Source organism: Mus musculus, chromosome 12, assembly GCF_000001635.26.
Source record: "Mus musculus strain C57BL/6J chromosome 12, GRCm38.p6 C57BL/6J".
Lineage (NCBI taxonomy): Eukaryota > Metazoa > Chordata > Mammalia > Rodentia > Muridae > Mus > Mus musculus.
The window spans coordinates 6392571-6407684 of NC_000078.6; positions in this window are offsets into that span (position 1 = coordinate 6392571).

Genomic DNA, 15114 nt, shown 5'->3' on the forward strand with positions numbered 1-15114 from the left:
AGAAACATTGAGCCACACAATTTGGTACAAATACTTGCGATATTGCATGTGATATATCTGGTGACTAATAACACATTTGGTAACATTTTCAGGATGATATGAAGTATATAATAATTAAAAATTACATTCTAGTGATGGAGTGGAATGTTCTCTTTATGCTTAATGACAATAAAATGCCTCTTCCATGTATTAAAGACTGATCAGAGTTGGATGATCCATGCATGCTTTACCTTGAAAAAAGTTTATATTGTGAGGGAAATTATAGAATACATTGCTATTTCCATTGCCATTATAAAGTGGTGACACTCCTGATGTGTTCACAGATGTCACCAGTCACTAGTCTTGTTTGTGTATCTCCCCACTGCCAAAGTCCATAGGAAAATTAGATTAGTTCCCACATGGATATCAGAAATTACTAGACTAGTGTTAGAGATGGGGCCAATCACATACAACATTTAGTATCTCCAGACTAAACTCACTCATTGCAAAGGCTTTACAGTATCAAAACCAGAAAACTAAGCTTAGTATCCTAAGTCTACATTATTGATGTACGCTTATTGGGACTCGGTGACGACATAATGCACAGAAAATTTAGCGGTTATCTTTATGTGTAAATCAAGCTAAAGAGGGAAGAAAGGAAGGAGATTTCCCAATGTCTTACAGGGACCTCCAGATTCAGTGAAGTGATGTGAATGTATGAAGAGTCTCTGATCTATAAAACACCAAATATGTTTTAGACTTCTTTAGCCAATGGTAACCCTGTTCTGTCTAACCTTGATTTATCTAATTACATTCTTTTATTAGACAAAGGGTCTAAAAAACTTCCTTCCAAAAGGAAGCAAGTGTTGATTTATATCCCACCTGTTTAAGATTGAACTGCTCAGTTTGAAAAATTATAAAGCATTCTGAAATTGTGAACACCGAAAATCATTAGTTCTAATTGTTATATTTCATACAGAAAAGTGCCAGAGTGCCATGTTGCAGACAGTGATGGATTATCGCAACAGAGACGTGCAAAATTCTAGCTCTCACCTGAATCCAAAAAGCATTAATGCTTCTGTTTACAGTGTGCTTGTATGTGCATGAAGAATGGCCCTTTTCTGGCAACCCTGACGTCTGCAGTTGCAGACAGGCTGCATCTATTATATATCCTACATTTCTTTCTTGACTGATGCCTTCAATCCTTTTGTCACTGAGACACAAGAATGCCACATTAACCTTCTGTTTCACTATGATAACTGTGTTTCATTTGAAATTCGGTGTGGTTATATAAAACCAACACTCTATCCACAAGCTTTGTTGGGTGGGTCATTAGTAGGTTTGACTGCTGTAATTATTGGATGATCCATCATCTTGAAGTCCTTATCCTCTGGATTCTCCTTTTATGTAAACACTCATCTGTAAGATACATTTTTCTTAAAATATAGAACCTCAGAATTGTGGCAATAGCTACTGCTAACCTCTATGGAGAATGGATATTCCAAATGATCTGTGTTTCACAAACAAGATCCAGACTGAAACTGGGCTTTGGGGCCACAAAATAAAAAAATATACAGAAAGCAGTTGAAGACAGGGATTTTTTTCCTCCTAAGGATATAGGAAGCTTAATAATTAGTTATGGACCAGAGATGTTTGAAAGGCAGGTCTTTGATGATAGCCCCACTACCACTGCCGTTTCCTGAAGACAAAATAAATAAATAAATAAATAAATAAATAAATAAATAGAGGGTCAATAGATCTGGTCCTCTGAGTACCCACAGTCATGGACAGGGATGCTTTAAAGACTCGTTTTTTTTTTCTCTCTCCTTTTTTTTCAACACACACACACACACACACACACACACACAAACACACACACACTGTTCTTTTTTGCATGAATGTATATCTGTGAACTACATGAGTTTCCAAAGAGGCCATAAGAGGATGTTAGACCCCTGGAAATGGGTTGATGGGTAGTTGTGAGCTGAATTGTAGGTGTTAGGAGTTGAAATCAAGTCCTATAGAAAAGAACCAGTAGAGCCAGGCATGGTGGCCACATGCCTTTAATCCCAGCACTTGGGAGGCAGAGGCAGGAAGATTTCTGAGTTCGAGGCCAGCCTGGTCTACAGAGTGAGTTCCAGGAAAGCTAGGGCTACACAGAGAAACCCTGTCTCAAAAAACAAAAGGAAAGGAAAGGAAAGGAAAGGAAAGGAAAGGAAAGGAAAGGAAAGGAAAGGAAAGGAAAGGAAAGGAAAGGAAAGGAAAGGAAAAAGGAAAGGAAAGGAAAGGAAAGGAAAGGAAAGGAAAGGAAAGGAAAGGAAAGGAAAGGAAAAAGGAAAGGAAAGGAAAGAAAAGAAACCAGTGCTCATAACCTCTAAATAAGCTATCAAGTCCCCTACCACAGTTTCTTAGAGATAGGTTCAAAGTCCATTTAAATCAAAAATGCACAGAGCAGAAGAGGTAAATGTTGAAATATTTTAATAGAAGTTAAAATTCATTGCCTGGATTTAACAATGCAGAATCTCAGACCTTCAGAAGTTTTCAAATAAATGTCCTTGCATTTATACTTAGTGTGCCTTCTCAAAGAAGTTAATTATGTCTCTGAGAAGAAAGACTTATCTCATCACAGTGTAACACTCTCCATAACTTCTAGCTCTTCTGTCAGTTCCAATAGGAAGGAAACATTATTGTAACCTTCTAGTTAAATTAAAGCATATCTTTTAAATAATTAAACTTTCTTAAATTTTTAAAAACTTTTATTTTAGGAAACCAAGAACATCAAAAGTAATGGGTGCCAGTCGAGAAAAGCCTGCCTATTAAACCTGGCTTGTTCACATGTAATGGAGAGAAGGTGGTTCCCTGATGGTGGGAGGGAACTAGGAGCCCGTGTGGCTGGATACTCCAAGAAGAGGCTCCATGTGGCAGAGGTTGACACTGGAAAATAAGATCAAAATTAATAACACAGAGAAAATCGGAGCCAGGTTGATGATATACACAGCAGTATTTGTATCTTCTGAGTAAACCAAGCAGGGTGAATCAGATTGCCACAGTGGCACAGTATCTAGGTTATCATCTCAAAAGGAAGGAAAAAATTATTTTGATATATGCTTTCAGAGAATTTCGTTCATGGACTTGGCCTTGAGCCTCTGAACCAGTGTTGAGGTAGAACATAATGGTGTAGAGTGCATAGCAAAGCAGAGATGCTTCATCCAATATTTAGAGGGAAGCAAAAGGGAAGGCTAGGCTGGACATTCAATGTCCTCATTACACACCCCTAATAAACTTTCTCCCTTTCCTTACCATACCCACATGCCACTCCTGACAGAGTGAAGTAGAAAGTACTTTTCCTGGTAGAAAGTGAAGCTGGAAACCAAGCACAGGGCCTTCAGAGTGCATTGATGATCCGAACATAACACAGGCTAACTCTGACTTTGTGAAATTCCATTTCGTTCAAAAAATATGATTATGCCTTAATTCATGCCAGGTACTGCATGTGTAAATATAGATTAATATGAACTTTCTATCAAGATGCTATCAAAGATTTAAAAAAGCATCCCAACTTCATATTTTAATTGTTATTTTCTTGAGGTATTTATTTTGAAACATTGTTATTTTATTTCATAGGTATTAGAACACTTTGTAAATATCATAATTTGTTTTCCGCTGCTTCTTGATTGCGAGGTTGCAGTACAGAGCAATTTGTTGAAATTGTGGGGACGATTTTTCTCATTCCTCATCTCTTAATGAGAAGATATTTCGAATCCCTCTGTGTTCTGTCTAGTGACTTTCTTACTTGGAGACTGAGATAGAGCGCTGGCTCAAATTCATAGCCAATGAGCAAGATGGAGTTTCCTGCTCATTCACCATCAACGAGACACCACTGCGTCAAACAAATGCATGCCTGTAGAAGAAGGAAGTATATTCATGATGTTCTCTGGTGGGTAATGTCTGGATATTCACATAGGGAGGATTTCATACAAGGAATTTTGCCGTTAATAAAACCATGGGAAGATCACTTAAAGCTGTTGGCTTTACAGGAATCAGGAAAGGCAGGAATTAGAGGAATTTCTACAGATAATCAAAAAGATCCCTGTCTTCAGAACTGTATTCAAGGGATCATGTCCAGAGAGTGCTCTGAACTCTAATAAACAATGGCTATTTCCTGCTGATGTGCCTTTCATTGAAGGCTGACAAAAAGAAATCCCTTCCTGATTTGCCTTCCCTATTTCAACTAGGATAGAGTCTAAGCCAAAAGTCAAAGAAATATAAAAAAAAAAAGTACATTCCAGGCTTCTAGAAATTGTAAAGCTTAGGAAAAAGAGAGGAGAGAGTTGTGTTTTTTTTTAATTAGGTATTTTCCTCGTTTACATTTTCAATGCTATCCCAAAGGTCCCCCATACCCACCCCCCAATCCCCTACCCACTCATTCCCCCTTTTTGGCCCTGGCGTTCCCCTGTACTGGGGCATATAAAGTTTGCAAGTCCAATGGGCCTCTCTTTGCAGTGATGGCCAAGTAGGCCATCTTTTGATACATATGCAGCTAAAGACAAGAGCTCCTGGGTACTGGTTAGTTCATATTGTTGTTCCACCTATAGGGTTGCAGTTCCCTTTAGCTCCTTGGGTAATTTCTCTAGCTCCTCCATTAGGGGCCGTGTGACCCATCCAATAGCTGACTGTGATCATCCACTTCAGGAGTGAGAGTTGATAATCAGCACACAATCTATAATATGACAATAGCTATAGAAATAATAGCTAACATGTACTGTCTATATCTTTTTCTATTTCCCAGTGCTAAGGACTTCAGATGTATTTTAGTAGCATTTGTACAAGAGAGACATTAAGACTATTCTTGCCTTAAAGATATAGCTATAAGATTTAGAAACACTCAGTAAGCCTGTCAAAGCCTCCTTGCCAGTAAGTAGGTAGTTGTTGTATAAACTTCAGTCTGTTTTACTTCCATGATGGATATCTATTGGATGTATGTCTTTTAGTGTTTGGTTCACTGGTGACATGGACAAACACTTCTTCAATTCAGAATAATTAGAGGCATCCAATAGTAACTTTCTAGGTATAGAGCATGCATTAAAACTACATCTCAGAAAGCTCATCAGTGTGCCTGACCTTCAGGTTCTGCCATCTCACACAGAAGCTGTTATTTCTTCAAGACTTTATCTGAGCTTTTGGACAATAGAAATTCCTTCAGGGTTTTGGAATCACATTGAGAAATTTCAAGTTTCCAGTACTGTTTCAACTTGGTAACATTTGTCTGTGAATATATTCATAAATGTTACATCAAGCCTATGGCTGAGAGGTCTTTCTGGACCTTTACAATAAAATATAGTAAGTCCATAGAGATAAGCATTGTGTGCTTCAGAAAATGAAGGATCATATATATAAATATACATGCATTTCAGTATTTTAAAATAATAAACCAAAAAATCACAATAAGCAGAAGAAATATGAAACACACATATACATACATATACATATTATATGTGTTATATATATAGGGAAGTCAGATACTACCATTGAAATTCATGCTATCTACTAAGTTCTCAGGTTTCAATGTTGTCTCTCTAATAGTTTGGTTTTCAAAATCAAATCTTCATTTTATATCTATTAATATTATGTGTAATTAACAAGTAAGATAATTGAAAGAGAATAATCCCATATATTTATAATTGAAAAGACAATATATTTTCTTTTATGTCCATAGTGTCAAATGAAAATCTCCCAAGTTAAAAATATCATATATGAAATTATGTCCAGACAAGGCTTATCTATATTTCCCCCTTTGGAGTCATTATAGAGTGAAGATGAAATCTGTTGGGAGTTCCATATTTTCACTTGTAGACATTATCTACCTATCTATCTATCTATCTATCTATCTATCTATCTATCTATCTATCTATCTATCTATCTATCTAATCTATCTATGATCTCAGAAACAACATCTCAAGAAATGATGTGTGACAACATATGTACCATGTGTTCATTATCCATCAATTTGTTGAGGGACATTTCTGATGTTCTCTTCTCCTGGCTCCTGTGAATAGGGCAACAACAAACAAATCTGTGTTGCCTGGCTGTTCTTGGGAAGGGGGTCTGCCTGAGCATGTGGGAGACCTAAAGAGGGTCACATCATCAAAGAAAGCTGAGTATAGCTCTCACAGCAGCTGTCAACTATTCAAAATTCTTCAGTAAATGTTGGGATTTCATTCTCACCTCCACACCTCCATGCTGAGATCCTGTGTAGTGTTTTGTGAAAATCTCATTCATGTTGTCACAATTGCTGTGAGTTCATATGTGCTTCCGCCCTGATGTGTCCAAAAAAGCACTCTTTCCTTCATATTACTGGCCACTTCTGGCTCTTGTGATTTTTCTGCCCCCTATTCTTCAAAGATCCTTGATTTGCAGTGAGGGGTATGGTATGAAGGTCCCATTTAAAGCTGAGGACCCCACAGTCTTTTATTCTCTGCATGTGTGGGGTTTCTATATTAACTGCCAGCTACTGAAAGGAGAACCTTCTAATATGTAGCTTGCTGTCCATGTCATGAGAAGAAATTCACACTCAGTGCTTTTAAAGGGAAAGATAAGCTATGACTGTGTTTGTGAACAGTTCTCAACCTCTGGGTCCTTACCTCTTTGGGGCTGAAAAATCCTATCACAGAGATCACATAGCAGAAATCCTAAATATCAGATATTTACATTATGATTCATACCAGTAACAAAATTACCATTATGCAGTAGTAACAAAAATACTATGGTTAGGGATCACCACAAAACGAGAACTTGTGTTAAAGCATTAGGAAGGTTAGGCATACTGAGGCAGGTATCTACACAATATTATTAGCTGCTAAATGAGCAGTGTGTTAAGATGACTCCCAGTGATTCGTTATTCATATCAGAGCACCTCTCATACCTTCTATATTTATAAACTGCTCAGAATCAGGTATTCTGGGGTAACAACAGTGCTTGGGTGAACACAGGGGTTACATACAGCAGGGTGGTGACTTGAATTAATTCCTGTCACTTACAGAGTATAGCAATATATATGAGTTCCATTTGAGAATTTTGTGCCACAGCACAGTCCTGGTAGGTGCCCATACAGTATTGCTACCAAGGCCATCAACCTTTATTGCAGAGAAACACGTACCTTATCAAATCACCATCACCTGCTCCTCTATGAAAGCAAACACAGTTTTGCACACTTCATGATGTGAACGTGCTTTTTCCTCTCTGACCTCAAGTCCCAAATCACAGGGCAGCGGTAGTTGAAATGAGTTGGACATAAATTTAAGGTATAAAGAACCATCTGTTTCAAGCAGTTAGAAAAAGATAATGGGAGAGACTGTTTCCCTGATAGACGGTTATCGGGAAACAGCATTTGGTTGAGAAATTGCTAAGACATACCTGGGTCACTTACAGTCCACCCAGTATCCAATGACAAACGGAGATAAAAATACAGTGAAATTTGGGAAATGGTGTTATTTTCCTGCTCTGTGGGTTTAGCTCTGGAATTGAGGTCTGATGCATTTCACGGAGAATCGACACCACATGACATACCCAGGCTTCATTCATGACTGATCATCAAGTAAGAGTGGCCAGTCAGGAATGCACCCAGCTGCCTTTGAGGCTCAGATCTCTAACAGCACAGAATCAGCTTCCGTGGTGGCAGGACTGGGCTTCAGTCCAGGGGTGTTCATGTTTTAAGAGACCTGTTTCCTAATGATAAACACGGGCTGAGGAAATAATGATGGGTACCTGGTGTCCCGCATTGTATTGACAAGATTAACATTCACCCATGGCTTCTCCATATTTGAACATTTTTCTTTCCATCCCTTCTTGCTACGATTACAATTTCAGAACCATAGCAATGTAAGAGCTTATTTGCTTGTGTGTTTGTTCCCCTTGAGTTCATCCCCTCCGGTATTAAATTCTGTGTGTCTTTCTCTCCCTGAATTCCCCAGCCCAAGCTGGCCTCTATTTAAAATGCAGAAACACAAAGTGAAAATGGCATTGCAGATCCCAAACATCAGACATACAAAGGCTGTTTTTGTCTCTTCTCCGTTTTGCATCCATAGCTCAAGCAATTCCTGCTCATCTGCTTCCATCTTTTCTTGGCAATGTCTTCATGATAAAATGTCCACTTTCTTCAAACTCTCATAGCCCCTGCTGGTCTGCTTCTCATTACCCATGCCTGATTCTGCTTGTTTGTCTCCAGATGTATTCGTTAGCATTTTTCCAGTTGAAACTCACCCTCTTATTTCTTGCTCATATTGCTAACCTCTCCAGGGGCCCATATGTTTCCACAGCTCTTGTGCCAAAATCACAGAGCATCTTTATACAAACCTTTCTTCAATGTCCTCACACCAGCCAAAAACACAAGCTTGACGAGCTGCCAGCCTGATTGATAACCAGCTCTGTCCCAGTATTGTGACATGAAAAACTGCCTTTGAAGCAGAACCTAAGCACATTGTTTTCCATGACAATGGGAAGAGGCATGACAAAAGGAAGGTGGCTTAGCTCCTGTGCCTCAGTTTCCTCGTTGGGATGAATAATGAATTGCAATGCCTTTGTACACTCAGAATATAAGAGAATTGCTCCTATGTATCTTACAGGTTCCATGAAACACTGGACACATTTTTCTGCCTCATGAAATAAAGAAAATCTAAAATTATTGATGAGCAACGGAGGAAAGGACACTGTGCTACATTGAAAGGAAACTCAAATATTAAGATAATAACTATCTTACAGCATATTTGTATTATTAAGGAAAGTGGAAAAAATGATACCTACAGATAACTGGCATTGGAGTCAGTGGAATTGACTCTATATCAGGCTCCAAATTTGCCAAACACTATGCTTGTCCACAGTGATGTGTATTACATATCCACAAAAGCTTAGACTTTATGTTTTTACTTTTTTTTTTTTTTGACAGGGTTTCTCTGTATAGCCCTGGCTGTCCTGGAACTCACTCTGTAGCCCAGGCTAGATATATGAATGACTAAGGAACAGTGCATTACATCATTTCAACTTTAGCTAATGGTGTGTGTATATGAATGAATGACTGGTTTCTTGGGGTGCAAGTAGAACCTTGGTATGTCTTCACCCTTTTTTGGAATGCTCTCTTTCTGAGTAAAGGGAAATTCTTTGACTGTTCTGTACATAGCTGTCCTCATTTTCCCAGTGTCTTGTGCTCAAAGCATTAAATTCATGTTGGGTGTTGTACAGACAACATATTGAGTAAAAGTCCTTATACCAAATTCTGACAGCCTGAGTTTGATCCATGGAATACACATAAATAAGGAAGAAGAGAACTTCACAATGTTGTTATCTCCTAAACCTGTCTGCTTTGCCATGTATGCCTCACCCACATCTCACAAATGATAATAATATGTGAACATTTAAAAACTTAATTCTATTTGATTATTTGTAACTTGATGTTAGCTTGCATACCTGTGTGTTTATTAAATTATAGCTTTTTCAGTGCTGCATCCCTCATCCTAAGATCTAAGTTCAACAATGAAAGAATCTTGGAATGCTAACATATTCAGTAGATTAGGAGTTTTCAACTTATGGATCACGGTTCCTTTAAGGGTCAAACAATTTCTTCACAGAGGTCACCTAAAGCCATTAGAAAACACAGATATTTACATTACAACTCATAAGTGTAGCAAAATTACATTTATAAGTAGAAATGAAAATAATTTTATGGTTTATGGTTTGCTATAACATGAGGAACTTTATTAAATGATCACTGCATTTGGAAGGTTGAGAACCACTGCAGTAGGTATTTAAGCACTCACTCACTTTGTATCCTGAGACAATGTTTTTCTTTGTTTGCTTACTCCTCTCGTAATGATGAAGTACTTAATAAGTACAAGGTATTGGTGTATTAGCTTAAGATGTGCTTTAGCCTGAGAGAAGTTAGAATGGTCACAGTGGGAAAGGATTGTATTAGTAATCAATTGTCTCTGGTAAGATGATACAGGGCAGGAGCATATGGTGCTGCATGAAATGTACCCTCTTCAAGAGAAAAGAATCTCGTGGAGTACAGGAACAATTTACTATACCTATAACTACTTTCCCCCAGAACAAAGATGGCCTGAAATATGGTCAGCATCCCACTATTGTCCAGGTACATGCATAATATGTCTGATAATGAATTTTTTGAGGAGACCAGGAACTTAAACTACATACTCCTAACACCTTAAGGCTACCCATCTTGAATTATTGGGTCATGAAGAACCAATTTACTACAATTGGCAAGATCAAGGTTCTAAATTACATAAATACAGCATGTAGCCATAAAATCAAGCTATAATTATTCTTTCCACATCTGTTACCTAAGAAGCCTTTGCCCCCATTAGAGATTGGAAACATATAAATGAATTGTTGAAGTCAGTGGCTTGAGTAAGACACAGTATTGTTTTCAAATGAAATCTTAAGGCAGGAGGCCATGCATATGAATGAAGAATATAAAAATCAGCTTAGATGCACTTGAACTTGGGTAATGTTCCATTATCAGAAGCTTCTTGCACATCTGATGGGATGAATTCATAGGACTGACAATCTGGGGTTACCCAGGTCAGCCAGTGTCATGCAGGGCCCTTGTGAAGAACATAAAGGCAGTGGCATTGTACAAAAATTATCTAAGTTTTACTTAAGCATACCTATCCACAAACATGCAGATATTTCTATACATGGCCACATAAAAGCAATGGGTAGATGAGAGGCTATGGAGAGCCGTCCCGCGAGCAATCGCCATTGTAAGATGGCACTGGCTTCCACTGCACCTAACTAGTAAACAAGTCTTATGCACAAGTGCAAGAGTGAACTCACGCCTAGTCACTGCCTATCTCGCGGCGTAGTAATGGGGTGATGGGTGAGCAACGAATCAGGAGCTGTCACACCACATCAGGTGCTGAAATGTCACACTGCGGGCTATATAAGCAGTGCCATTTTCCCGGTTCGGGGTCTTCCCTCCTGATAAGTAAGCAATAAAAGCTTTGCTGCAGAAGATTCTGGTTGTCCTGAGTGTGTTCTTGCTGGTGGGGACAAAAGCTCGGGATAAGAGGCAAGCACATTTCTCATATTTTTTTTTAATGAAAAGCAATTGAAACAGCATTTTATATAAACTGGTTGAGTACTGAAACTCAGTACCAGATCAATGCCAGCAGCTTAACAAGAGAACAGTTTTTATGACAGAGTCTTGTTATATCCTCACTCAGGGTAGCCTCAAACTCATAATTTCCTTGCCTCAGCCTCCTAGGTGGTGGAATGAATTGCCATGTCCAAATTGAAAAAAAAAATTGGAGTTAACTTATTTTATCTATTCCCGTGTCTTTTCTGTAGTCTCTTTTTCATTTCATAAAAATAAATATGTTACCATCATATGATCCTAGCATCAGTATAAAGAAGGACACGTATGGAATCAGAGGCTAATACTCATAAAATCCACTCAGCTGACCAGACAGGAATCATGCAGTGGAGCCATTCTTTCTGGAAACTTGATAGACTCTATATGGAATCAGGTGATGGACAATGGCCATCACTGGTCCTCAGTAGGTGCTATTCATATCTTCTTCATATGGTTACTGCAGTTACCCAGAGTTTTTTCTTCTGGACTGTCCCTTCTCCAGTGTATTTATAGTACAACTCAGAACTACAGGAGATCAAAAGACAAGGAGAGAGAATAGATGACACATATGGGTATATGGTCAAGCATACAACAGTTATCCATTCACTCATTAGACATCCCAAATGCCTACTATGTATCAGGTACTGTAACTGGCTCACAAGAGATTCACTTAAGTCTTGATCTCTTGAACTGATTGTAGGAAGAAGTTAAAAACAAAATGTTAACCTATTGTAATGGAATGCTTCTATATAGCTTCACAATATATTTCTAAAATAGACTTATTCAAGGTACCTGTTCCAAACTCAGATTTTTTTTTCTTGGCCTCTCTCAAATGTGTTGAAGCAGAGCCTCCCAGGGCAGAACACAGTATTCTATAATAAAAGCCTAATATCTTCTTCCAGAGATTCTGTTAACCTGGTTCCTAGACTTCCTTTGGAAGGCACTGCTCTGGTAGATGTACACACAATGGACAGTAGATAAGAGAGGAAGATGTTTTCTCAGCATGCTGCTCCTGCAAAGGCAATCCCAACATCTTTCACTTTGGGGTTATATGTTTCAAACCTTGTCCACTTATGGGGATTATTGCACTTGTAATTTCTATCCATCAGCTCCCACTTGCAGATTAACTTTCGACAATAGTTGCTTTTGTCTGTGTGGTATTAGAAAAATAAAATTACACCATGTATTGCACAGCTATAGAAAAAGTCTCTGATTTTAATGTACTGTGATTTCAGCTCATGCTTTGAGTTTAATGGCAATGTACTTTAATACCTGGTCTGTGATAGATTTTGGAACGTTTTCAGGAGCCCACCACCAACTATGCATAACTTAAAATTATAGGTACCATGAGTCATTTAATGGAGGAGAAAACCAACTGTACACTGACCTTGCTCACTCTTTCATTAAGGTACTCTTCCAAGTTAATTGTCACTAAGAACAAAATAACATTTTTATAAAGAATCTCTCTCCAGAAGCAACCCCAAAGTCTTGATCTCAACCCCTGCTGTTAATTGACTTAGCTAAGACCTTTTTGATGACTATGTTGTGTAACACTGGCAAGAATTATTTCTTTCTGAAGCCCTGTTTGAATCACAGATTGAAAGTTGCAAGAGGAAGAAGTTAATTATGATATTCTTTTCTTTCTGTTAAGAAGCATCCTATATAGAAAGGATGGGAAAAGCCCTTCTGGGACAGTAAAAGGAAGACAATGGTGAATCTGCTGACTCTAAAATCCCTACAATTGCCATGCATTGTAGTTTCTCCATTCTCACTTGTGTCTTGTGAGTCTGGTAGGTAATTTATTCTGAATCTCTCTGCCTACCACTGAAGCTATTATAAATCTCTTAAAATATTCCTTATTGTACTACTATTTTCTTCTTTATAACATGGAGCTATCATGTGCTTCACACATAGCATCTGAGAAATAACTCTTATTTATGTTGTTTGCCAAAAATTTTAGCTTTCAAAGGTATCTTATTGTTGACAAACTCTCTTATATCCATACCCCAGCTTTCATACAAAAGAAGGTATATCATTACTATGGCTTATAATACTATGTGACTAGTGATTGATTTCTATGCACTGTGCTAATTGTGCGGGTGCTACTAACCTACAAGTTTTATACCAGAAGACAAGGCAATGTGATAGTGAGATGACATAAGATTTCCTTCTCAAGCTGAGACTGGAGACACTTGTCTAAAAATCAAGTATTTGTGAGGCTGAAACAGAAGAGTCACTATAAAATTGAGGCCAACCCGACCAGATAGCAAGTCAATATTTTCAAGAACAATAAATAAATGAACCCTCAAAATTATGAAATTGGACTCCAGAGTTGCCACTCCAAACTGTATCCTCTGGATTGAAGGTGTGATGCTGTCCATTTGCCTTCTTAGCATTCACCAAACCACTCTTGCTCAGACCCATTCTAGATTTATTAGTTTTACATATTGGCTTTTTACTGATACTTAAATTGAGGTAAAATTGTTTATTACATACACCACTGAAATATGTGAGATGCAAGTTACATATGATATGTTCATGAAAATGACTCTTGCAGAGAGCTTTTTCTTATCTGCAAGTAACAACATACCATACGACTATTATTTTGATTTAAAATAATGTCATTAGAGTAAGATGAAACCAATGTCAGCACTGCAGCATGCGATGGCTTTCATTTAGTGTCAAGTAAGTTACAAGGCACATACTGAGCTCTTCTCTTAGTGCCTCTCTGATGCTGACTGTATTGACACCATAAGTTTAGTAAGTGACACATGATGATCCTCTCATGATTATGAAATGTAAGATGCTATGGATTGCAAGATACACCATTACTTTTGTACCTTCATAAAATCAAAGGTACTACTAACTGTGTGATAACATGACAGCATATACCAGATCAATTTAATTTCAGACATATTATAGTATGAGACACTCGGAACTGATTTTAAAGGGTTGTATTTATTTCTTTTATTAGATTGCCTCTTAAAATTTTATCTTACTAAATGAAGATACAATTCAACCTCAGCACTTGTTAAGAATATGAATTATGGCTTAGGGTAGGTACTACTGTAGACAAGACATATAACACTAGACAGTGTGTTTTTCTGTTTTTTTTTTGTTTGTTTGTTTTTTTGTTTGTTTTTTTTAGTTTAAAAGTTTGTATTTTTTCTTTTAATGCATTTCGTGAAATAACACAGGGTCATGTACATAAGACAAAATTTTCCTTTTTTTAATTAGGTATTTTCTTCATTTACATTTCCAATGCTATCTCAAAGGTTTCCCCCAACCCTCAACTCCTCTACACACCCACTCCCACTTCTTGGCCCTGGTGCTCCCCTGTACTGAGGCATATAAAGTCGGCAAGACCAATAGGCTTCTCTTTCCACTGATGGCCGACTAGGCCATCTTCTGATACATATGCAGCTAGAGACAAGAGCTCTGGGGGTGGGGGGTACTGGTTAGTTCATATTGTTGTTCCACCTATAGGGTTGCAGATCCCCCCCAACTCCCTGGGTACTTCCTCCAGCTCCTCCATTGGGGGCCCTGTGATCCCTCCAATAGCTGACTGTGAGCATCCACTTATGTGTTTGCTAGGCCCCAACATAGCCTCACAAGAGACAGCCATATCTGGGTCCCTTGAGCAAAATATTGCTAGTGTATATGATGGTGTCAGCTTTTGGAGGCTGATTATGGGATCTATCCCTGGTTATGGCAGTCTCTAGATGGTCCATCCTTTCTTCTCAGCTCCAAACTTTGTCTCTTTAACTCCTTCCATGGGTGTTTTGTTCCCAATTCTAAGAAGGGGCAAAGAGTCCAAACTTTGGTCTTCATTCTTCTTGAGTTCCATGTGATTTACAAATTGTATCTTATATCTTGGGTATCCTAAGTTTCTGGGCTAATATCCACTTATCAGTGAATACATATTGTGTGAGTTCCTTTGTGATTGGGTAATCTCACTCAGGATGATGCCCTCCAGGTCCATCCATTTGCCT